At 38.7% G+C, this 10,260-nt stretch overlaps 1 protein-coding gene and 1 pseudogene across 2 annotated transcripts in view; both read right to left on the minus strand.

The window, feature by feature from the left end:
• Positions 1 to 860, minus strand: part of LOC102841367 — a 3,941-nt pseudogene extending 3,081 nt beyond the window's left edge.
• SCMH1 (sex comb on midleg homolog 1 (Drosophila)) overlaps positions 1 to 10,260 on the minus strand; it is a 296,989-nt gene that overhangs the window by 182,756 nt on the left and 103,973 nt on the right. The gene's annotated exons all lie outside the window — the stretch shown is intronic.

Consider the following 10,260-nt stretch of genomic DNA (forward strand, 5'->3'; position numbering starts at 1 on the left):
TATCAGAAAGATGTTTACCTATGCTTTATTGACTATGCAAAGGCTTTCGATTGTGTGGATCATGGCAAGCTATGGACAACATTGAGAAGTATGAGTATTCCAGAACACTTAATTGTACTTCTGAGAAATCTGTACCTGGAATTTCTTATAGATAACCACTATTAGGAAGAAAACCATACAGCTCAAGGAAAATCCACTGGTGTACCCAAGATAGCCTAAACTCTTCAAGAGACACAGAGGGAGAATTATGCCAAAGGTAACTATTACCACCAGAATGCGGCCATCCACATACCAGGCCGAAAATGTCTCTTCTTTTACCATCAGAAACTTTATGGCCGAGGGTAGTACATTTTTTACTATGACGAGACAGCTCAGCATTGCTCCAGTATTCTGTAGAGAGGTGGCTCTAAAGATTACCAACTTCCCTGTAGTGCCAAAGACTTGTTCCCCAAGCTTTTCATAAACCATGCAGCCTGTTTCTTTTGAACAGATCAACAGAAGGTTTATTGAATATATTGATAGCAATGACACTGAAGTCAAAAGTATCAGAAAAAGCAGGATTCCCATGTTTGCCAGTGCAAAGGCCAGTCCCAAAATCCCGCTGCCCATAATGACATCGCTTAGGTTAAAAACAGAGATGCCTAAGGAGGTTGTTCCTGGGATATATTCATCATATTTCTTTTTTTCCAAATGGCTGTTTGTGAGACTTCTTCTACTTTCACGATCAGAAATAAACTTGCTATTTATGTGACCATTCTCTACTTCGGTGAAATCATTGGAATCATTGCTAAGTTATCATCCTGGGGCATTGTCAGGTTTTGTAACTTAGTTAATTCGAGTCCACTTTTGAAATGCATCATAATTAGGCAGTATCTATATACAACAAATTGGTCCAAATCCTCCTGTTTCAAGTGTATTTACAAGTAGATAGTTTCAGCAAGATAAAGACATACCTACATAGTTTCAGGAGCTGAGGAAACCAAATCCAAATCAGCAGGTCAGACGAAAGGCTGTTGATGCATGAAGAAGCTTCAGGAGCTGGTGAATCAGGTCAGGTAATGGGCTGAAAGTTCCACTAACTTGAGGCCAGACGTCATGAGCTGGACTTCTACCTTTAGTACCACTGGCTCTTGATCTTATGCTACCTCTTAAAATGGTTGAACATCGATGATTCCCTTCTGATTCAGTGACTGTGTATTCCTTTCATCCTCCTTTGATACTTTCTACATCATTCAACATTTTGCCCATGTTGCTATTGTTGTTAAGTTGCCATCAAATCAGTTCTAACTTATAGCAACTCTGTTTAGGGTTTCTGAGAAGTAGCTGGTGAGTTTGAAGCGCTGACTTGGTGGTTTGCAGTCCAATTCTGATCCTGTAGCACCACACAAGGAGTCCATTTTGCCCGCAGAATCTTTCAATCTTGCCGTTAAGGCTTGATTTTTAATTTTGCCCCCAGTTCTTTCAGACTAAAAAATGCTGAGTGTGTTTTCCCTCTTGGTTTTCTAATCCAGATCGTCACATATTTCATTATAGTACTTGATTATGTCTTCTTGAGCTACCCTTTGAAATTTTCTGTTCATCTCTTTTATCTCCTTATTTCTTCCATTTGCTTTAGCATCTCTATCTACACTGGAGAGCAAGTTTGGAAGTCTCTTCTGACACCAATATTGGTCTTTTACTTCCTTCTTGTTTTCTGACCTTCGGTCATTAGTGCCTAATGCATCAAATCTGTTATTAAGATGATCTCTAAATTCAGGTAGCATGTGTTCAAGGTCATATGATAGCACTCGTGGAATTGTTTTAAATTTTTTTGCCTATAGCCTGAAGTTGCATATGAGCAGTTGATGGTCTGTTCCACAGTCAATCTGTAGCATTATTTTGGTTGATGATATGTAGTTTTTCCACTGTCTCTTTCCACAGATTCACCACTCATCTGTCATGTTGTCATACTGCTGTGGCTTGCATGTTACTTTGATGCTGAAAGCTACGTCACTGTTATTTTGAATGCCAGCAGGGTCACCCATGATAGACAGGTATCAGTTGAGCTTCCAGACTAAGACAGACTTGGAAGAAGGAGAAGTGGGCTACTTTCAAATGTTTAGTCACTGAAAACCTTACAAATAACACTGAAACATTGTCAGATACAACTAGAATTTTGATTAATGTAACATGAATAGCACCAGAATATTATCAGATATAGCTGGGAGATTTAAAATTTTGGTAAAGACAATAACCTGAGGAGGCTGGAAACCACTCAAATACAAGGAGCTGCCTCTTAAAAGTAGAGCTGACAGTGATGACATAAACGGAGTAAGCTTTCGGGATCTTTATTTGATGATGGGGCACAACTCAAACGAGGAGAAACAGATGCAAACATCCATTAATAACGGGAACATGGAATGTACAAAGTCTGAATCTAGGAAAACTAGAAATTGTCAAAAATGAAATTGAATGCATAAATATTGCCCAGCAAGATGGATTGTCAAAGAGGCAGCATCAATGGGCACGGCCAGGATCGGGCAGCGTTTCATTCTGCTGTGCATAAGGTCGCTATGAGTTGGTACCGACTCGATGGCACCTAACAACAACAATAACAAAGCATCAGTGAGCTGAAATGGATTGGTATTGTCTAATTTGTATGTGAACGTCACATGGTTTGCTATACCAGGAATGACAAATTGAAGAAGAATGGCATTGCATTCATCATTAATAAGAACATTTCAAGATCTATCTTGAAATATAATTCTGTCTGTAATAGTATAATATACATATCCCTACAAGGAATACTGGAGTCCTGGTGTGGCACTGTGGGTTAATGCGCCAGACTGCAAAGCCGTTTGAACTGCAAGGTTGGCGGTTCAAGCTCACCAGCTGCTCCTCGCAAACACTATGCAGGCTCGTTATGGGTCAGAACCAACTCGACAGCACTTCACAACAACAACAACAAGGAATACCAGTTAATACCACTATTATTCACATTTATGCACCAATGACTAAAGTCAGTGATGATGACACTGAATAATTCTACCAATTTCTTCAGTCTTAAATTGATTAAACATGCAATCAAGAAGTATTAATAATTACTGGAAATACGAACGCAAAGGTTAGAAACAAAGATCAGTAGTTGGAAAATACAGCCTTGGTGATAGATATTATTTTAGAGATCTCACGACAGCATTTTGCAAGACCAATGACTTCTTCATTGCAACAATCTCTTTTAAACAACATAAAAGACAATTATACATGTGGATTTGACCAGATGGAAGATACAGAAATCAAGTTGACTAAATCTTTGGAAAGAGACGTTGGAAAAGTTCCATGTCAACAGCCAAAACAAGGCCGGGGCAGACTGGAACAGACCATCAATGACTTATAAGCAAATTCAAGTTGAAGCTGAAAAAAATTAAAACAAGTCCACAAGAGCCAGTATATGACCCTGAACACATCCCACCTGAATTTAAAGACCATCTCAGGAAAAGATTTGGTGTATTAGATACTAATGACCAAAACCCAGCAAAGTTATAGGATGACATGAAGAGCACCATACAGGAAGAAAGCAAAATGTCACTAGAAGACAAGGAAGAAAGACCCAGATGGACATCAAAAGAGACTCTGAAACTTGCTCTCATATGTGGAGATGCTAAAGCAAATGGGAGAAATGAGAACATAAAAGAGTTGAACAAAAAATTTCAAAGGGCAGCGAGAGAACACAAGCCAAGAATTATAATGAAATGTGCAAAGATCTGGGATTAGAAAACCAAAAGGGAAGTGTATGTTCAGCATTTCACAAACTGAAAGAACTGAGGAACATATTTGAGATTCGATTTGCAATACTGAAGGATTCTTTGGGCAAAATATTTAATGATGCACAAAACATAAAAAGATGATGGAAGGGATACACAGAGTCACTATACAACCAGAAAGAAACACAACAAAGATACAGAGGAATTAAGCAGTACAATCAACCAACTTGACTTCACAGATGTGTACAGAGCATTCAACCCAACAACAGCACAATACACATTCTTTTACAGTGCAAATGGAACATTCTCCTGATTAGACCATGTGTTAGGTCACAAAGCATGCCTCCATAAATTTACAAACATCAAAATACTACACAGCATCTTTTCAGACCACAATGCCATATTTCCACCAAGGAAATAAAGTAAAATTTATGGAAACTGAATAATACCCTGATGAAAAGCTACTGGGTAGTAGAAGAAATTAAACGTGAATTCACAAAGTTCCTAGAAACAAACGAGAATGAAAACACAACATACCATAATCTTTGGGACATGGCGACAGTGGTGCGGAGAGGACAATTTATTGCAATAACTGCACACATCCAAAAATAAGAAAGAACCAAATTAACACATCAACACAGCATCGCCAACAATTAGAAACAAAACAACAGAGGGAAACTACAGTCACCATATGAAAAAAAAATAATAAAGATGAGAGCAGAAATAAATGACGTAGAAAACAGAAAAACTATAGTAAGAACCTACAGGACAAAAAGCTGGTTTTTTGAAAGGATTAATAAAATTAACAAACCACTGGCAAATGTAACAAAAGAAAAGAGGGAGAAGACACAAATATCAAGCATCAGAAAACACATGGGCGATGTCACAATGGAATCAAAGAAAATAAAAATGATAATAATAGAATACTATGACTAGTTGTGCTCCAACAAATTTGAAAACTTAGACGAGATGGATACATTTTTAGAAAAACAGGACCTAACTAAACATATACAGAGTGAAGTAGAAAACTTGAACAGACCCATAACAAAAGAAAAAAATTGATCAGGTAATTTAAAAACTCCTAACCAAACAAAATCCAGGTCCAGATGGATTCACTGGTGAGTTCTAACAAACATTCAGGGAAGAGATGTTACCAATTCTACTCAAATTATTCCAGAATATAGAACAGAATGGAAAACTAATACATTTTATCAAGCAAGCATAACCCCCATACCAAAACCAGGGAAGGACATCAAAAGAAAGAAAATCATAGACCAATATGCCTCATGAACATAGACGCAAAATTTCTCAACAAAATCCTAGTCAACAGAATCCAGCAGCACATCAAAAAATATTACATCATGACCAAGTGGGATTCATATCAGAAATGAGGAGGTACAAGAGCTGAACAGAACATTTCAAAGGTCAGCTCGAGAAGACAAAGTCAAATATTACAACAAAATATACAAAGATCTGGATTCCAAAAGGGAGGAACACTCTCAGCATTTCTCAAGTTGGGGAACTGAAGAAAACATTCAAGGCTCGACTTTTGTTATTGAAGGATCTTCTGGGGAAATTACTGAATGATGCAGACAGCATCAAAAGTAGGAATACACAGGAATACAGTAGGAATACTGTACCAAAACAAAATAGTTGATGTTCAAGCATTTCAAGAGGTAACATATGATCAACAGCCAATGACACTGAAGGAAGAAGTCCAAGATGCACTGAAGGAATTGGCAACGAACATGGCACTAGGAATTGATAGAATAAAAATTGAAATCTTTCAAGAAAGTGAGGTGACACTGGAGGCACTCACTCAACTCTGCCAAAAAATTTGAAAGACAACTATTTGGCCGACTGATTGGGAGATATCCGAATCTGTGCCCATTTCAAAGAGAGCTGACCCAACAGAATGTGGAAATCATCGGACAATATCTTTGATATCCCATGTGAGTAGTTTTACAGAAATGGATGCAAGCATACATTGACAGAGAACTTCCAGAGGTTCAAGCCAGATTCAGAAGAGGACATGGAACGAGGGCTATCATTGCTGATGTCTGATGGATCTTGGCTGAAAGCAGAGAATACAGGTAATTTAAAATATTTTAGAGGGCTTAAAATATTTACCTGTGCTTTACTTACTATGCAAAGGCTTGCAGTTGTGTGGATCATGACAAGCTATGGACAACACTGCTAGTTTGAGTATTCCTGAACACTTAATTGTGCTTATGAGGAATCTGTACATGGACCAAGAGGCAGCTGTTCAAACAGAACACGGGAACACTGAATGGTTTAAAATTAGGAAAGGTGTGCGACAGGATTGTATTCTTTCACCCTATTTATTCAACCTGTATGCTGAGCAAATAATTTGAGAAGCTGGGTTCTATGAGGAAAAACGTGGCATCAGGATTGGAGAAGTACTCATTAAAAATCTGAGATATGCAGATCATACAACCTTGCTTGCTGAAAGTGAAGAGGACTTAAAACATTTACTGATGAAGATCAAAGAGCATAGCCTTCGGTATGGATTGCATCTCAATATAAAGAAAATAAAAACCCTCACCACTGGACCAATATACCACATTCTGATCAACAGAAATAAGACTGAAGTTGTCACGGACTTCATTCTTCTTGGATCAACTATCAACACTCATGGAAGCAGCAGTCAAGAAATCAAATGACATATTACATTAGGCAAATCTGCTGCACAAAACCTTTTTAAAGTGTTGAAGAGCAAAGATGTCAGCTTGAGGACTAAGGTGTGCCTGACCCAAGCCATGATATTTTCAATAACCTCATGTGCATGCAAAAGCTGGACAGTGAATTAGAAAGACCTTAGAAGAATTGATGCTTTTGAGTTATGGTGTTGGAGGAGAACACTGAAAGTGCCATAGGCTGCCAAAAGGACAAACAGATCTGTGTTGGACAAAGTGCAGTCAGAGTACTCCTTGGAGGCCAAAATGGCCACACTTTGTCTCTCATACTTCAGACATATTGTCAGGAGGGACCAGTCTCTGGAACAAGGATATCATGTTTGGAAAGATGGAGGATCAGAGAAAAAGACGAAGACCCCCAGTGAGATGGACTGGCAATATGGCAGCATCGATGGGCTCAAGTGTGGCAAAAATTGTGAGGCTGGTCCAGGACCAGGCAGTGTTACATTCTGTTGTGCACAGGGTTGCTAAGAGTTGGTACCAACTCGATAGCACGTTCAACCAACCTCATGGGGTTCCTGGTGTGGCACTGTAGGATAAGCACTGGACTGCTAACCACAGATCAGCAGTTCAAATCTACTAGCTACTCCTAGGAAACCCTATACAAGGTAACTATGAGTTGGAACTGACACTATGGCACACAACAACAACTAACTTGAGTTGGGAATGACACTATGGCACACAGCAACAACTAACCCAAGGGTTCATCTTCCAGCACTATTATCAGACAACATTCTTCAGTCTTTTGTAAGATTTTCAGTGGCTAATTTTTTTGGGAGGAAGTACATCATCAGGTCCGTTTTCCTAGCCTGGAAGCTCCACTAAAATCTGTCTACCATGTGTGACTCTGCTAATATTTGACAAACTGTTGGTATAGCTTCCAGCATCACAGCAACATGCAAACCACCACAGAACAACAAACTGACAGTCAATGCTATTATCGTTACTATTATTATTATAAAAGTCAGTTGCTGTTGAGCTGAGTCCAAGTTATTGCAACCCCTTGTGTGTTACAGTACAACTGCATTCCATAGGGCTTTAAATGGCTATGATCTTTTAGGGGCAGATCACCAGGTCTTTCTTCTGAGGTACTTCTGGGTGTGTTCAAACGCCAACCTTTTGGTTATTAGCCAAGCACCTAAAAATCTGTGCCACTGACATATCCATTATGTAATTGTTAGTGCCTGTTGCATTGATTCTGAGACTCACAGTAATTTCATGTGTTACAGAGGGGTTTCTTGCCTATATCTTAATTGAAGCTGACTGCCAGACATTTTCTTCAGTCCTTATGATGGATGGGTTTGAAATACCAACCTTCATGTTAGCAGTCAAATGCAAACTATGTGAGCCAGTTAGGAACCTTCCCAGTATTTTAGTTGCTGTTTTTTGTTAAGTGCTGTCGAGTTGCTTATGACTCATAGTGACCCTGCATAGGGTTTCCAAGGAGCAGCTAGTGTTTGAACCTCCAACCTTGTGATTAGCAGTCCAATGTTGATCCTACAACACCACAGCAGCACTCCAGTATTACAATAGCTATCATTTATTACATGCTTACTATATGCCATGTCTTATATGTTGAGTACTTTAATGGCACCATCTTGTTGATCCCTTACCATTTGATATATTATCCCTTTTTATTAATGAAGAAACTATGTCTTAAGAGGTTTAGTATCTTACTCAAAGGTCACAGTCAGTAAAAAAGCAAGAATTTGAATCTAATCCGTGCTCTTAACTACAGTGACTCCCTGCCAAAACAAAACAACACACACATACATAATTTTTAAAAAACAAAAAAACAACTAAAAAAAAAAAGAAGAAATCTTACAAATACATGAAATAGCCTCACTTGGGGAGAGCTATAGCCACGTGTGAAAGTGGATGTTGTTGTTTTTTAAGTGTTGTAGAGTCAGTTCTGACTCATAGTGAGCCTGTATAGGGTTTCTGAGGAGCAGCTGGTGGACTTGAACTGCTGACCTTGTAGTTGGTAATCCAATGCTTATCCTACAGTGCCATACCAAGAGTCCAGTGAATGCAGATACTCTGCCCATTTTACTATGGTAAAAATTAAAGCACTGATGCTCATTAGCTTGCTCTGGACAATGATAAGACTAGACACAGTCTGAGATTTAATGAAGTAAATGAGATTAAATTTAAGACATATCTACTCCAAACTATCAGTCCACAGGTAACATATTTTAAATATTTGAAGTCAAAAAATGCAAGAGAAATAATGTACGCTTATATACACACATGAATGTGAATATAATAGAAAAAGGAAGAGAAGAAAGTGACGGAGAAAAGGGAAAGGGTGTGGGTTGGGAGGACTGTGCTCTTAGAACTGGCAACTGGAGAATGAGGGAAAAAATAAAAAGAAGCATCAGGTGTACTTCTGTAAACCCATTATGAAAATGTAGAATTCTATCAGCACTAGATACCAGGTGTGGTTTTAATAAACCACAGCCCTATGTTTACATGCACAGAGGTTTGGAGAACACCTGCTTCAGTGAGGTTAGGAGGACAAGCTAGCAGGGAGGCAGGAGACACTGAGGACTGGTCTGGATCCACCACTGTCTTGAATTATCAAGTATTTCTTCTCAGCTGATTCTCTGCCTCCAGCTCTGCTTGTTTTCTTTTACTTCATTTGGAGGTGAGCATGATGAGGTGGTAATACTCCTCTGGGATGCTTTGTTATAGGAGGGTGAGAGAAAACAAGCTAGGCAATCCCTTTCTCAAAGACAGCAATAAATACGGTCTTGTGCGTGTAGCAGATGTGAACATAGAAGATGGAGAAGATCTCTGCTTGGCAATTTCCCTCCCTCTACTCACTCTGTAGCAATTATATGTATCTGGCTGTGCACACAGTGAGAAGAATCACAGAAAACACCAATATAATCCTTTAAAAAGTAAGACAGTTAGCAATGACTGGCTAATGAAAATACAAAAAGACTATGACTCCCTTTGTCTTACATGTGACTCTAATAGAATTCAACTATATTCAATGCTTGCCCTTTCCAGAAGTGTACAAAGGTGTGACCCAGAGCATAGAAGGTGATACTTTAATTTAGGAAGTTCTGGATCATACTTCTTTAACAGGTGAAAACTTTAGTTGTACCAGTGGTGCCCCATCATGCTTCCTGGTAAATGATAATACAAGGAACTAGATGTCATGAAATAAGTACCGTGGGAGAAGAGTTAGAAGTTTTAGACGGTGTTAACATCATCATCCTGGTAAGTTTTTGGAATTACGGCTATTATACAGTCTTTCATGTTCTATTCTCTGCCAGCCAGCAAACATTGGAGGTTAAGTAAGTTTTGTCCTATACCCTGAATCTGACAAAGGCAAACAATTTCATTTAAAAGAAAGCAACAAGGGTAGACAGGGTTTAAGAAACTAGGAAGGTATATCCAGGAGAGAAAAAGACTCAGGGGAAACATGAATGCATTTGTTAACATCTGGAGGAATCTCATACAGAGGAGAGGCGAAATCTACTTGTTCTATGAGGGTGAGTAAAAAATGATCTGTACTCTGGTTATATGAAAACACCTGTCCACATCCACAGCTGATAACAACATTGGGAGTCCTTGTGACATGAATCTGTCGAACAGATGAGTAGATTATGTGACAAATCAGCCACGGCTCTGCTTATGAAATCATGTTTGATATGGGTACTGAAACAACTCACAGAAGAGCATAAACAGAAGTGTTTGGACATCTGCAAACATCTGGACTGATACACAAAGGAAAATAAAAGTATCTTAAAAAAATTTGTTACTGGTGACAAGACATGGATTTATCACTA

The sequence above is a fragment of the Chrysochloris asiatica genome, unplaced genomic scaffold (assembly GCF_000296735.1).
Source record: "Chrysochloris asiatica unplaced genomic scaffold, ChrAsi1.0 scaffold00106, whole genome shotgun sequence".
In the NCBI taxonomy this organism is placed as follows: Eukaryota; Metazoa; Chordata; class Mammalia; order Afrosoricida; family Chrysochloridae; genus Chrysochloris; species Chrysochloris asiatica.